This window comes from Chiloscyllium plagiosum, chromosome 11 (assembly GCF_004010195.1).
Source record: "Chiloscyllium plagiosum isolate BGI_BamShark_2017 chromosome 11, ASM401019v2, whole genome shotgun sequence".
NCBI classification, from domain to species: domain Eukaryota; kingdom Metazoa; phylum Chordata; class Chondrichthyes; order Orectolobiformes; family Hemiscylliidae; genus Chiloscyllium; species Chiloscyllium plagiosum.
Genome location: NC_057720.1, coordinates 67,809,013 through 67,825,410, shown reverse-complemented (window position 1 = coordinate 67,825,410; position 16,398 = coordinate 67,809,013). Strand labels below are relative to the sequence as shown.

At 40.6% G+C, this 16,398-nt stretch overlaps 1 long non-coding RNA gene across 2 annotated transcripts in view; it reads right to left on the bottom strand.

Annotated features, from left to right (window-relative positions):
* The window catches only part of LOC122554526, a 67,039-nt gene that overhangs the window by 47,064 nt on the left and 3,577 nt on the right, over positions 1-16,398 (bottom strand). For both annotated transcript variants that reach the window (XR_006313010.1, XR_006313009.1), the window contains exon 2: positions 15,967-16,073. This is a non-coding gene — a long non-coding RNA (uncharacterized LOC122554526). The remainder of the gene's footprint in view (positions 1-15,966; positions 16,074-16,398) is intronic.

Below are 16,398 nucleotides of genomic sequence, written 5' to 3'. Positions count from 1 at the left end.
TCCAGAACTAGAGGGCATAGGTTTCGGGAGAGAGGGGAAAGATATAAAAGAGACCTAAGGGGCAACTTTTTCACGCAGTGGGTGGTACGTGTATGGACTGAGCTGCCAGAGGAAGTGGTGGACACTGGTACAATTGCAACATTTAAGAGGCATTTGGATGGGTATATGAATAGGAAGGGTTTGGAGGGATATGAGCCAGGTGCTGGCAGATGGGACTAGATTGGGTTGGGATATCTGGTTGGCATGGACAGGTTGGACTGAAGGGTTTGTTTCCATGCTGTACATCTCTATGTCTCTATGACTCTAATAACTATCTCACTAGCCACTTCTTTTCTGAATGATGTCCACCAGGACCTGAACACTTGTCAGCTTTGCAACTCCAATAATTTGCTGAGCACAACTTCCCTTATAATCGTAATTTTGAGTTTCTCACTGCTGTCCATTTCCAGATTTACAATGTTAATGCAATGTTATTCCATAGTGAACGCCAATGCAAAATACCTGTTCAATTTTCTGCCATCTCCTTATATTCTCTAATTCCTTAGACTCATGTTCTCAAGGACTAATGCTCACTTTAAAAAATCTACAGAAACTCTGCACCTGTCTTTAGATTTCTTGCTAGCTTTCTCTCAAATTCTAAATTTTCCCTCCTTATTAATCCTTAATCATTCTTTACTCTTTTTAAAATTCTGTCTAATCTTCTGAGCTGCTGATCCTCAAGTGAGAATTGGTGCCTTACAATGTTTAGGCACTGCTTTGGTTGGTGTGTAATAGTTATAATAGGATAACAAGCCTCTTGTCTATTGAGTTACTAACTTTACAGTATTTCTTCTGTAGGCTGGGGCTGTTTTCCCTGGAGCATCAGAGGCTGAGGGTTTATAAAACTTTGGTTGGTGTGTAATAGTTATAATAGGATAACAAGCCTCTTGTCTATTCAGTTACTAACTTTACAGTATTTCTTCTGTAGGCTGAGGCTGTTTTCCCTGGAGCATCAGAGGCTGAGGGTGTATAAAATATGGAGGTTCATAAAATCGTGTCGGCATAGAAGGGTAAATAGGCAAGGTCCTTTCGCGTGGTGGCGGGGTGGGGGGGTCCAGAACTAGAGGGCATAGGTTTAGGGTGAGGGGGGACAAATTAAAAAGGAACCTGAGGAGCAACTTTTTCATGTAGAGAGCAGTGTATGTATGGAATGAACTGTCAGAGAAGGTGGTGGAGGCTGGTATAATTATAATGTTTAAAAGGCATCTGGATGGGTATATGAATAGGAAGGGTTTGGAGGGATATGGACCATGTGCTGACAAATGGAACAAGATTAATTTAGGATTCCTGGTTGGCATGGACAAGTTGGACCAAATGGTCTGTTTCCATGCTGTATAAATCTATGGCTCTGTAACTCTAAATGCTCCTGTAACACTTCAATATACCCTTAAAAACTTTAAGGGAAATGAATTCCAAGGTCAAGAACCATAAAGGAGATAGCACTTACTTTTGGATCTAATGAATGCAGTAATAGGTACTCACAACAGAAAGGCCTCTTAAACAATGAGCCATGATTAGCAAAAAAAATGGCCTGGAGTCTGGAAAACAAACTGAAACAGAATTATTTTTAGTTTCAGAATTCATAATATTCATCTCATTGATCTCAGACACCATGATGGATATTTTGGTCTGTGAACTGACTGGCAGCTTCAATCTGGTGCAAACCAATTCTGAAACATTGTTGGTGAATGGGGAGCATTATTATGTTTTTCCAAAATACAAAAAAGTCTCCCATATAAAAGCTTGTCATTCACAAATCAGTAAGATAAAGAATAGAACAATGTGTCAAAGAGAGAAAACTCTTGATTATTCTGTGAAAAAAATGCTAATGGAATGTTATTAAGTGGAACTGTCTTATTTCAATCTGACAAAACTTCTGTTTCGGTCATTTTATTTGAATTATGTTAGTCACTGATTTCAATAATATTCTCATCATCCAGTGGGCATTTGAAACTAGTGGAGAACAATCTACACCACTTAGTTCAGGAAGGTACTGCACCTTTTAATGGATTGCTGCATCTGAAGATTAACAGACCTCTCATCCCAATCAGCACAATAGACATATGTACTTCTAATGTACAAACACTATTTGTGTATGTGAAAGAGGGGGAGAGGAGAGTCACTACTGTTACACTGCGTAAACGTGTTGATAACAAATCTTAATTGATGTTTCATAATTTTGTCTATAGCCATTTATATTTCTGTGCCGTTTTAAATCTTTCACTGTGGAGTATTTGGACTGTTGTGTCTTAAATCTCTCTCATAACAGTCTCAGGAAGGTAGATAGTTACCTTAACATTTAAACAAGCTTTCAAAGATGACCCCTGATAGCTGTCCAAGTAACTCTGTTTTGTACTTTTTTTAGATTAGATTAGATTACTTACAGTGTGGAAACAGGCCCTTCGGCCCAACAAGTCCACACCGACCCGCCAAAGCGCAACCCACCCTACTCCTACATTTACCCCTTTAACCTAACACTACGGGCAATTTAGCATGGCCAATTCACCTGACCCGCACATTTTTATTTGGAAATTTGGGAGGAAACCGGAGCACCCGGAGGAAACCCATGCAGACACGGGGAGAATGTGCAAACTCCACACAGTCAGTCGCCTGAGTTGGGAATTGAACCCGGGTCTCTGGCGCTGTGAGGCAGCAGTGCTAACCACTGTGCCACCGTGCCACCCTTTGGATACTGGACTACCTAATGCTTTCAAAAGACTGCACTGTTTAAGATGCATTTAGACAGACACATATATAGGCAGGGAACAGAGAAATACAGACAGATGCAAGGCAGATGAAATTAGTTTAGCATGGCATCATGGTCAGCACAGATATGGTGGGCCAAATGGCCTGTTCCTGCACAATGAGACCGTTCATTGTCGTTTGTTCAGTCTACAAAAGAAGTCAAAGCTAGGAATCATAATAATATGTTTACCATATAGTTACAACACTCTTTTTTCACTTCACGTCTATTTAAACAGGCTATCCACCTTTTATTCACAGTTCCATTTCTTTCTGATAAGATGTATAGGTTAGATGGATTGGCCAAGCTAAATTGCCCATAGTACCGAGGGATGGGTAGTGCAGGTGGATCAGTCATGGGAAATGCAGGATTACAGGGAATAAAGTTAGGAGGGGATGCTTTTCGGTGGGTCAGTGTGGACTCAATGGGCCAATTGGCCTGCTTCCAACACTGTAGGAATTCTACGATTCTAAAAGTTTAAAGATGTTTGAGATACTGATTTAATTGGCCATTTCTTATGTTCAATGCAGGATTTTGTTACCCATCACACTTACCTTCATTGCTCAGATCTTTTGAGTATAGGAATTGGGATGTCATGTTGTGGTTGTATAAGATATTGGTGAGACCTCTTCTGGAATGCTGTGTCCAGTTCTGGTCACCCAGTTGTAGTAAGGATATTAGCTGGAGAGGGTTCAGAAGAGATTTACCAGGATGTTGCTGGGTATGGAAGGTTTGAGGTATAAAGAAAGGCTGCATAGGCTGGGACTTCAGTGTAGGATGTTGAGAGGTGACCTTATAGAGTTTTATAAAATCATGAGTGACGTAGATAGGGTTAATGGTAGGTGTCTTATCCTGAGGATGGGGGAGTTTCAAGTCAAGGGGAACATTTTTAAGGTGAAAGGAGAGCAATTTTAAAAAGACATGAGGGACAAAGTTTTTACACAGCTGATGGTTTGCATGTGAAATTAACTTCCCGAGAAATTGATGAATGCGGACACAGTTACAATGTTTAAAAGACTCTTAGATAAATATAGGAATAGGAAAGATTTGGAGGGATAAGGACCAGGAGCAAGTAGGTGGGACTAGTTTAGTTGGGATTATGTTTGTCATGGACTGAAAGATCCGTTTCCATGCTGTATGACTCTACCATAGGTCTTACTCTCTGTTTTTCCTTCAGATTCCTTAAGAAATGCTTAGTTTACAGTTAGTGCCAGAGTCCTCCTACAAACTCAAATACAATGTCCAGATTAGGGCCCCTAACTGTGGGACCATAGCATTAAATCACATCCTCTCAATTACCGGTAGAAATTACAGATTTAATGTGGGCACGGCACATGTCCTTGACGACTAAAGACGAGCCATCAATGGGGAACATCAAAACTGTGGATGCTCAAGATGCCTGAATTAGAGGAATACAGATATCATGGAAGGTTGTGGAGCTGAATCATGCAGATCAGGAAAGTCCAAAGTTATTAAATAGTACAGCATTTGGGCTGTTGGGTCTCAAACATTAAGTCCTATTTGCTCCCTGAAGTAAAACAGCACTGCCTGTATTTCAAAGACCAGGGATTTCCAGTCACCTGGTTAATATTTCTCCCTCAGTCTTCATCTGATTAACTGGTCATCATCACATTGCTGTTTGTGGGAATTTGCTGTGTGCAAATTGTCTGCTGCACTTCTTTCATGACAATGTGATTACACTTCAAAATTATTTCATTGTTTTAAAGTGTTTGAGGCATTCTGAAGTAGTAAAAATCATTCTCTTTTTCTTTTTACTCTATGGCTTGATATCGTTGGCTAAGGCAAAGACAATTTGAGACAGATTGCCTACTCTTGATTGCCGTCCAGCAGTTCCCACTGGAAATGTATTTTTGTCGATGTCTGACAGGAATATTGCTCCGTTAAAGATATGATTAAACATTTAGGCAATATACAGAGCAATTAATACCTATGAAAGCATTCTCCAGTAAAATACAGCAACTGCAGGAAAGAACTGTGAGATCTTGTCTGTAATTCTGAAGCTTTAGATTTTTAACAACTTTTGTATGAGAGAGGATGCAGCAAAAGTTCTATTGGCACAATCAATAATGACTCACATTTATATGGGACCTTTAATATAGTAAAACATCCAAAGGTTTCTCATAAGGAGATGTTGGGCAGATTGCCAAAAGCTTGATAAAAGTAGATTTTGAGATGTGTTTGATGACAGAGGTATAATGTCAGACATGTTTAATGGGGGTATGAGACATATCCTTGACAGCTAAAGACAGGCCATCCGTGGGAACTCATGATGCCTGAACTAGAGTAGCACAGATATAGTGGAGGGTTGTGGAGCCAGAAGACATAATAAAAATATGGAAAGAAGAGGTCATAGAGTCAGAGTTATACAGTAAAGAAACAGACCCTTTGGTCCAATTCATCCTTGCTGATCAGATATCCTAAACTGATCTAGCCCCAGTTGAAGCATTTGACCCAAATCCTTTTCAACCCTTCCTATTCATGTACACATCCAGATGCCTCAATCATGGAGATATTTGACAAAAAGATTGAAAATTTTAAAAATTGAGATTTTGTTGAGTTGGAAAATCACAGAGGTTGATGAAGAAAGGAGTTGGTAACATCATGGTTATATTGCTGGATTAGAAGAAGTCCAGGCTAATGCTGTGGAAATGTGGTTTCAAATCCTATTTGGTTGCTTTTGGGATTTAAACTTAATTACTAAAACCTGAAATTGAAAGCTACTCTCAGTTCCTGGTGACCATAAAACTATCAGTTAAAAACCTATCTGGTTCATTAATGTTATGTAGTGAAGAAAATCTGCCATCCTTATCTAGCTGGGTCTTTGCAAGAGTTCAGATCCACAGTAATGTGATTTGACTCTCAAAGACTCTCCAAAATGGCCGAGAAAGTCTCTCAATTGAAGGACAATTAGGAGTCGGTAACAAACACTAGCATAGCATAGATCCCAAGAAAATAAACAAGCGAACGAATCAAATGAATGTCTCAACTTCTTGAAGAAAGGTTTATGTCTAAAACATTGACTTGCTTGACTTCTTCGTGAGGTGACTTGCTTGCTGTGAGCTTTCAGAATCTTTTGGCTTTCTTTCAGATTTCAAGCCTATCCAGTGTTGGTTTCCTTGGATTTACTTTCAATCTTTTCCTCAGCATTAAAATCACTCCATCTGATCATTTATGTGCAATTTAACTTCAATTTATAGTAGGAAATGAACTAATTTCCAGCCGCAGTGATCCACCTTTTTATGTTTATTTCTTTTAAACTATGTAACTGGAAAATATTTAGAGACATTTACCCAAGATTTTAGAGGGCATTTATCAAAAAAAAAGCTATAAAGACATAATGTTAACTGTTGCAAATTATAAGGGAAAGCACATTGTAAGTTTAAAGAGTGATCTGTACTAAATGGCCTAAGTAGAGATGTTTGCTGATGAATGCACAATGTTCAGCATTGCTTCTAACTCCTCAGACACTGAAGCAAACAATTTTCATATGCAACAAAACCTCAACAGTATCCAGACTTGGGCTGACAAGTGGCAAGTAATGTTTGTGCCACACAATGCTGGGCAATAACCATCTCCAACAGGAGGGCACTTAATCATCTCCTCTTGACATTCAATGGCATTACCATCACTGAATGCCCCACTATCAAGACCCTCAGACCAAAAGGTGAACAGCTCCAGCCTTTTAAAACTGTGGATACAAGAACAGATTAGAGGCTAGGAATCCTGAGTTAAAAGGAAAAGCTGGAGGGCTGTGACTTTTTTCACTGGAGGATAGGAGGCTGAGGGGTGACCTCTGAGGTTTATAAAATCATGAGGAGTATAGATAATATGGATGGCAGATTTTCTTTCTCTAGGATGGGGGAATTTCAAGACTAGAGGCAATATTTTTACAGAGAGAAGAGAAAAATTTTAAAGAAGACATGAGGGGCAAATTTTTTTTTAACACAGTGTGGATAAATTTCCAGAGGAAGTGATGGATGTGGATACAGTCACAACGTTTCAAAGGTATTTGGATAAGTACATGAATAAGAAATGTTTGGAAGGTTATAGGCCAAGTGCAGGCGGGTGGGACTAATTTAGATTGGTTTGCACCGAAGGGTCTGGTTTGTGCTGTATGAATCTATGATGATGACTCTATAACTCTGCATGTAACAATAATGAAGCAGGAAGAGAACCCACTGCCTGAGATGCTGTGGGTGCAAATGGATAAGAAAGAGTCTACAAAGTAAGTCCCATTGAGCTGGGCAATGGAGAAGAGGCATTTAAGAGGAATAGCACAGATAACCATGTTAACAGCTACAAAGAAGGTAGGTGGGATTGAGAAGGGAAAGTGCCCAAAAGTGACAATCACAAAGTTTAAATTTGTGACTTTGGATAGGGCTGTTTTGATAATGCAACGGGACTGGAACTCAACTGAGGGATTAAAAAGCAGTTCAGTTTGTGTTTGCTAATTGCTCAGGTTTCAGTAGGGGATTGTGGACCCATTGCATAATGCAAGCACGCATCCCATTCGATGTGAAAAGCACCTTTTCCTGTCCAAATGCTACATAAAGGATGGTGAGGTCTGAAGATCACAGAGGACATACTTACTTTGCCACAAGGTGATTGTTTTAACTTTCTCCTGATTCTTCTCTCTTTAAAAGGTGAGCTATAGATGGACTTCTATCAGATCCAGAGATGGCCTTGAAATATATTTAGATAGAATATGACATTAATTGAATGTGAATATGTTTGGCTTCTAAGACAAAATGGTATAGTGTGATGATACTTTGGCATTAAGAACAGTATTTTGTCTTAGTGTTTTTTAGTGAAGAAAGCTTGAGACACAAGTACTGAGCAGTCTGCTCAAAAGCAATGAAGTAAACAGCTTGGGAGACCTTAAGTTGGAACAATAGAAACAGCTTGGATAAGGTGGGAGGGAGCAAGCTCCCACAGAACCAAGACTTTTAGTTTTAGCTTTCAGCAATTGCTGGGGTCTTAAAGCTGGATGTGGAAGCTCTTAGTAGACCATAAGACATAGGAGTGGAAGCAAGGCCATTCAGCCCATCGAGTCCACTCTGCCATTTAATCATGGCTGATGGGCATTTCAACGCCCCTTACCTACACTCTCCCTTAATTCCTTGCGAGATTAACACACAAGTGCATCAGGCAAACAATCTCATTTAGTTGTATACATGGTGTTGTCTGCCTGTAGAATGTACATTGGTGAATGCAAAGCAGTCAAGCTGGATTTAACAGGATGCTGAGGTCCCTATTCTGACAAAAAGGGTCTGTTTGTGTGTTTAGAGAGCCTGCTCAACAGAACAATGGCTCTGACTGGCCAATAACAGACCAGAGTCAGGACCAGGTTAGAAGTCCTACCTTGGAGAGCTGCTGGGAGAAGGTGAGGACCGCAGATGCTGGAAACAAGAGTTGAAAAGTGTGGTGCTGGAAAAGCGCAGCAGGTCAGGCAGCATCCGAGGAGCAGGAGAATCAACGTTTTGGGCATAAGCCCTTCTTCAGGAATGAGGCTGGTGANNNGGGTGGTGCTGAATCCAGGGGTTGGGACTGAGATAAGATGGGGGGAGGGGAAATGAGGAAGCTGTAGAAATCTATATTCATCCCGTGTGGTTGGAGGGTTCCTAGGCGGAAGATGAGGCGCTCTTCCTCCAGGCGTCATGTGGCCAGGGTCTGGCGATGCATGTCCTTGGCGGAGTAGGAGGGGGGAGTTAAAGTGTTCAGCTATGGGGTAGTTGGGTTGGTTGGTGCGGGTGTCCCAGTGGAGAGCTGCTGGCCAATCAAAGGCCAACCATTCTCCAGTCTAGAGCACAAGAGGATGAGATGTGTGGCACTGAATCAGATTCGAGGAGTGTTTGAGTGTTTAACTGGGACCACACTTACTTACTGGGCTGAGATTTGTAAGCAGGGCTTAACAAAGCAATAGAGTGGGCATAACACCTTCATAGTGACAACCAATGGACATAAAGATATTTCAAGGAGGGGTCTTCACTCTCAACCCCCACTCTCCCCACCCACCAGCAGCCTGTGGCAGGATAAGACCCCTATATTGGTATTAATTGACCAACAGGTAGGTTGGTGCCCAACACTAATAAAATTGGAGGATGGTGGTGAATGTGAAGAGTTGATGGGCAGGCTATGCACTAAATTTAAAATCCCTTGCCTTCAAACCCACTGACAGAAGTGCAGTAAATCCAGCCTATTGTTTCACAGATAACAAATAACCCTGATGATAAACCTGGTCTGACCTTTATCAACCTATCTAACCACCTATCACTCAACCCTTACTGTTACTACTACTACTACTACTACTATTACTACAATACAACAACAAGTTGTACTTATGTAGGTGTAACATCATGAAAATCTCCTATGGTGTTTCACTTAAATATTTTAAGAAATTGTTACTTCTCCTGTCTGCACACTGTGGAACATTGCCATAGTTTGGGCCTGGTAAATTAGACTTACTGTCCAATTTGTTTTATATCTTTTAAAATCAAGATCCAGTCTGACCAGTATGTTCATATCTATTTATTACCGCTCTGTTACTATTTTTTTTCTCTCCATCTGGGTTACCCATCTCATTGAGTGAGGTACCAGCCTGACCACTGGGGTATATCCAGGATTCAAATCCTCACAAGTGAGCTGCACTGATATGTCTAGAAAAAATGCTGCACCCTGTTCTGCTGGCCTGATGCACCTGTACAGTATGATCTGGTGTGTAAAGCATGTAAGGTAACACTTTTCACTGTGCATTGGTACACATTACAGTAATAAATCCAATCAAATCAGGGTCTTTTTTGGCAATAAGCCTTGCCTAATTTCACTCTGTCCTTGATCAACATCTTTGCACAATGCTGTTTATTTTCATCAGGAATCAGCACAAGCTGATTTGCTTCTATTTCCTGCCTCAGTGCTTATTATACCAGCTATTTATCTTTCATAGAACTTCCCTCCCTGTGCAAGGCTGCAATAACTCCTCTCAGAGATTAATTACATTTCCTTCCAACACACTCACTGATGTTTAAGTATTGCATTCCATTCAGTTGTTTTAACTACCCATAGCAGCCCATTAAGAGTTGTTAACACAATATTTTCAGCTATCCTTTGATTAACTGCCAGCATCAAGCCCTATATGGGCTGGAACTAATTGCCTTTGTTATAACAAGGCTGGTCATCCTAAAATATGAGTTTCCAAACCAAACAGCAACACCAAGCAGACACAGTGTTGAGTTAAATGCAGCATTGTCCATCTTAACCTTTGTACAGGTGTCCCTGCAAAGATTTTATTGTTCGTGAATAGTCCTGTGGAGTCAGCCTTTCCTTAGGACCTGGCTATTGTTCAGATCACACAGAAATCTGCAATTGGCCCTACCTCAAGGGAGGTGTGGATATAACTGGGGATAAGTATTTATTTCTGTTTGATTAACATTCCTAAAGTATTCACTACAGAGTTAGCCTGTTGGTCATTTTCATTTCTGATCTAACTCGTAACTCCAAAGTTTGTTAGGGTCAGTAAGCTTTATTTAGACTGGAGCTAATGTTTGGAATGTTAAATTCCTTTGGTTCTTCCTGATAATAATGTAAGTGCCAGGTCACAAAGTCCTGTTAAAACATTCAGTCTCACCCAGCATCACCATCATGAGATAAAGCTTATCGCAGAACACTGCAGCAACCCATTGGAGAATGTCACTGGGAATGTCAGCCTTGTGAGTCCCTTTGACCTTGAATTGCATAGGATTTCTCTTTGGGCTCTCACTCCCTTCCTCTCTCTATATGGCATATTATTTCCATCAATTCTTTAACCAAAAACCTATTATATTTTTCTGAGAAATGTCCTTGGACTATTTTTTCCGACAGTAAAGGTGTTATTTTATTTCTTGATTTCTTCTATGGGATGTGAGTGCCACTGGTTAGACCAGTATTTGTTTCCTGCCTCCATTTACCCTTGCACTGAATGGCTTGATAGGCCTTTCAGGGGGTAGTTACAAGCCAATCACATTGCAGAGTGATTTGGAGTCACATGTTGGTCAGGATGACAGACAGTCATTACGGAGACTGACCTTTGATTCATTGAATTTAGACTGTATCAGCTGCCATGATGTGATTTGAACACATGTCCCCATTGCATTAACCTGGGCATCTGGAAGACTAGTGCAATGGTGTTATCGGTAGACCATTGACATCCCCTGTCCTGATAGGCTGGTGGTGGCAAACCATTAATACCACTCGATATATAAACTATAACGAAAGTGAGGACTGCAGATGCTGGAGATTAGAGTCGAAAGTGTAGTGCTGGAAAAGTACAGCAGGTCAGGCAGCATCCGAGGAGCAGGAAAATCGATGTTTCGGGCATTAGGAAAGTATATAAACTATAGGTCTAAGCTATTTCTCTACTGGGACATGAAAACTTGTGGAATTTAAATTTAACCAATAAAATATGGAACGTTGACCAAGAAATCATTTTCTCAAGCAAGCAGTGGCAGACATTTAAGGAAGTAATTCATGACTCACAGCAAAAAGATATCCCAGTCAGGAGAAAAGATTCTAAGAAAGGGATAAACCAACCTGGCTAACCCAGAAAAGACTGGATAAATTCAGAATCCAGCAAAGGAGGTCCAGAAATAGAGAGAAAATAAACTACCAGGGCAAACTAGCAAGGTATATAAAAACTATCAATAAGAGTTGCTTTAAATATATAAAGAGGAAGAGGGAGGTCAAAGTGAACATTGGCCCCTTAGATAATGAACCCAGGGAGACGGTAAGGGAACAAGGAAACGGCAGAGGAGTTAGTCAGATATTTTGCATCAGTCTTTATGGTGCGAGATAGTTTGAGCATCTCATTAACACTAAAGAATACAAGGGAGGAATTAAATACCACCATCACAAAATTAATGGGGCTATGGGCAGATAAGTCCCTTGGCCCTGATGGCTTGCATCCTAGGATCCTAAAAGAGGTAGTTACAAAGATAGTAGATGCATTGGTTATAATTTTCCAAAAATCGTTCGAGTCTGGAAAGTACCAGAAGTTTGGAAAACTGCTAATGTGACAAAAACAGAGTGAGGGAGGCAAAAAACATGTAACTTAGGCCGATTAGCCTAATATCTATTATTAAAAATATATTGGAATCAATTATTAAGGAAGTAACAGCAGAACATTTGGAAAATCATAATCTAATCAAGCAGAGGCAGCATGGCTTCATGAAAGGGAAATCATGTCTGACTATTTACCCAAACAGCGTCACTTACCTGTCTCGGAACACTTCAACCCCAGGGCATCAATGTGGACTTCACCAACTTCCTCATTTTCCCTCCCCCCACCTTACCCTAGTTCCAATCTTCCAGCTCAGCACTGTCCTCATGACCTGTCCTACCTGCCAATCTTCCTTCCCATCTATCCGCTCCACCATCCTCTCTGATCTATCACCTTCATCCCTACCTCCATCCACCTATTGTACTCTTGGCTACCTTCTCCCCAGCCCCACCCCCTTCCCATTTATCTCTCCACCCTGGAGGCTCCCTGCCTTCATTCTTTTTTTTTATAGATGTTTTTATTAGAGATTTAACATTTTTACAAGTTTACAAAAATAAACAAAACTCTCAAATACAAACATTGATATACAATTAAATCAAATATACAATAGCCAAAATTTAACAAAAGAAAAAATACCAAAAAAGGAAAAAAATGCCTTGATTCTTGATGAAGGACTTTTTGCCCAAAACATTGAGTTTCCTGCTCCTCGAATGCTGCCTGACCTGCTGTGCTTTTCTAGCACCACTCTGATCTAGACTCTGATCTCCAGCATCTGCAGTCCTCACTTTTGCCTGGGATTACCAAGGGGATGAAAGGTTATTAGAGGACTGCAGGAATGTAGAGATGAGACTAAAATCAGATCAGACATGATCTTATTAAATGGCGGAGCAGGCTTAATGGGCCGAATGGCCTATGCTTCTTCCTTCTTTGTGTGTTTGTATGAATGAGGAATTTTAGCTCTAAGGAAAAATTGGACGAGCCAGGCTTGTGTTTTTTGGAAAAGATAGAAACTGAGGTGAGATTTGGTTAAGTACAAAATTATGAAGGGTCACTGGACCCGAAATGTTAACTCTGCTTTCTCTGTACAGATGCTGCCAGACCTACTGAGTTTTCCCAACAATTTCTGTTTAAATTTATGAGAGATCTAGATAGAACTGTTTGGAAGAGCCTATTTCCATAAATGTAGAAATCAAAACAGGAGAGGGCTGCCATAGAGTTAAAATAATAGAATTAGAGGGGAGTTGAGATGCCTTTTCATCCAGAGAGTTCTGGTGATCTGGAAGTCACTGTTTGAAAGGATGATAGAGCCAGAAACCCTCAGCATGTTTAAAAAAAAAAGACTTGGAAGTGCAATTAAGTACTGTAGCTACAGTCCTACAGAGCAAGAGGTAAGAAGGGTTTGACTAGACACTTTTTTGTGGCTAGTACAGATATAATAAGCCAAATGGCCAGCCCCTATGCTGTAAATGTTGTGTTTCTTATCATCAACAATATTCTCTCTCTGATCCCAGGCTTCTAACTATTCATTCATACGATGTTGGCATCATTGACTAGACCACAATTTTCTGTTCCCAGTGCTTACCAAGCATATTATGACAAGCCCATAGCAAGCAAGGAGAAAGTGAGAACTGCAGATGCTGGAGATCAGAGTCAAAAAGTGTGGTGCTGGAAAAGCACAGCTGGTCAGGCAGCATCCAAGGAGCAGAAAAGTCGATGTTTTGAACATGAGTTCTTCATCAGCCATTCCTGATGAACAGCTTATGCTTGAAACGTCAACTCTTCTGTTCCTCGGATGCTGCCTGACTGGTTGTGCTTTTCAAGCACCACACTTTTTGACCCATGGCAAGCAAGACTTGACTCAGACCATTTTGGCCTCAAGGGACACTTCCACTGTGCTACAAGACACCTAGTGCTTGCTAAATCATTTCAGAGAGCAGTTAAGATTCAACTACATTGCCAAGAATCTAAAATCACCTGTAGGTGAGGTCAGCTAAGAATCTCAGATTTTTCTTTTGTAAAAAGGCATTAGTGTAAATTTTACAACAATCAATGAGAGTTTAATGGTCAACATTAGAAAGATTTTATTAATTGAATTTAAATGTTATGTGGCATTTAATCCTTGTCTCCGGTACATCAGTCTGTACCTCTGGTTAGCATAATTCTTTGAAAAGGTAACAAGTAGGTTAGGCCAGGGAAACCCAGTGGATGTTATCTACCTAGACTTCCAAAAGGCCTTTCATAAGGTGCCTCCTGGGAGGCTGCTGAGCAAGGTGAGGGCTTATGGTGTTCAAGGTGTGCTACTGGCATGGATTGAGGATTGGCTGTCTGACAGAAGGCAGAGAGATGGGACAAAAGGTTCTTTTTCGGAATGGCAGCTTGTGACAAGTGGTGCCCCGCAGGGTTCAATGTTGGGGCTGCAGCTGTTCACTTTATATATTAATGACCTGGATGAAGGGACTGGGGCATTCGCCGATGACATGAATTTAGGGGGACAGGCAGGTAGTTCTGAGGAGGCAGGGAAGCTGCAAAAAGATTTAGACAGTTTAGGAGAGTGGTCCAAGAAATGGCTGATGAAATTCAATATGAGCAAATGCGAGGTCTTGGACGTTGGGAAAAAGAATACAGGCATGGACTATTTTCTAAATAGTGAGAAAATTCATAAAGCCAAAGCACCAAGTGATCTGGGACAGCTAGCCCAGGGTTCACTAAAGGTTGACTTGCAAAGTGTGTCTGTGGTTAAGAAAGCAAATGTAATATTGTCATTTATCTCAAGAAGGTTGGAATGTAAAAGAAGCGATGTACTACTGAGACTTTATAAAGCTCAGGTTAGGCCACATTTAGAATACTGTGTCCAGTTTGGGGCTCCACACCTCAGGAAGGACATACTGGCACCGAAGCGTATCCAGCGGAGATTCACATGGATGATCCTTGGAATGGTAGGCTTAACATAAGATGAATGGCTGAGGATCCTGGGATTTGTATTCATTAGATTTTAGAAGGTTTAGGGGAGATCTAATAAAAACTTACAGGATAATGCATGGCTTAGAAAGGATGGATGCTGGGAATTTGTTTCCGTCAGATGAGGATACTAGGACCCATGGGCACAGCCTTAGAATTAGAGGGGGTCAATTTAGAATGGAAATGAGGAGACATTTCTTCAGCCAGAGAGTGTGGGCCTGTGGAATTCATTACCACGGAGTGCAGTGAATGCCGGGACGTTAAATGTCTTCAAGGCAGAGATTGATAAATTCTTAATCTCACAAGGAATTAAGGGATATGGGGAGAGTGCCAGTAAGTGGCGTTGAAATGCCCATCAGCCATGATTGAATGGTGGAGTGGACTCGATGGGCTAAACGGCCTTACTTTCACTCCTATGTCTTATGGTTTTACTGGTCTGATGACATTACCACAATCTCCTTCAGAAAGTAGTGATGAGTTGTCATTTTGAACTGGTACACTCTGCCGTGTATTATCAATGACACCTTTATCCAGCATTACATAAATTCAAGTTCCTCCTTCCGACGAGGTGCAAGATTGCTGCTATGTGGTCAGCAATGCATGGGAGACCCTGATATATCAAGCAGATTATAAACATTGCTGAAAAGGGACAGTAAGTTGAAGATTTTGTCTTGCACTCGTCAGGACGAGGACAAACGAAATAGACTTGGAAACAGGGACACCATACAGATCTCTCCACTTACCCCGAAAGTGAGCCTTGAGCTACATTCGATACTTACCTCATATTGTAATATTCACTGGCATTTTGACTTTCAGATAGAATCCAATTTTAGGTGTTTAGGAAAAAAAGTCACTCCCTTCAAATTAATAAAGAAGCATAATTGAAATAGTACTAACATTGTCAATTATAAGTATTGATATTTTACTTGTAGATTAACAGTCAGAAAATTTCCTTCAAAAAACACCAGCAACACTTTTCATTCTTGACACATGCATGCTATCCAAGTCATGACTTTTTCCATGAATTTAATTCCCAATGTTTTTTGGAGATTATTTATCATTGGTAGTATGTTTCTAGATAAAAATTGCACGGATCCACAGAAAGGAACAAAAACTCACTCGACCTGCAGCATATGTCCTTCACTTGTCATTATTACTCCACAAACACTCTCACCTTTTTGTCTCTGTTCACTCCTGCTGAATAAAGCAGCTGTATATTGGTGTGGCGTTACACCTTTTCTGTGCCAACAACTGGATCTCCACGCACTGTCAGAGCGAATTCTAATACAGGAAAATGCAAGATTATAATGGAACTCCATCAAATGTAGGACATTTACCAATTATGTGCTCGGTGGCTTGGTGGGCCTCTGTTTTGATATTTGGAAAAACTGACCTATTAGTTTGTGCACAGAATCACAGTCATTTTTATTGAAAGAGTGTTGATGACACTTGTTATAAACAATGTGTTCCTTTTAGGAACTGCATCATTACTTGGTGTTAATGGCTTGCTGTCACTGGCAATCAATGCTTTAGAGCACTTGCTGTCCCAGTGCTTCCTTTTCGCTACAAAGGACATTATGTTGTTGCTAAATGTGTTTCATACCAG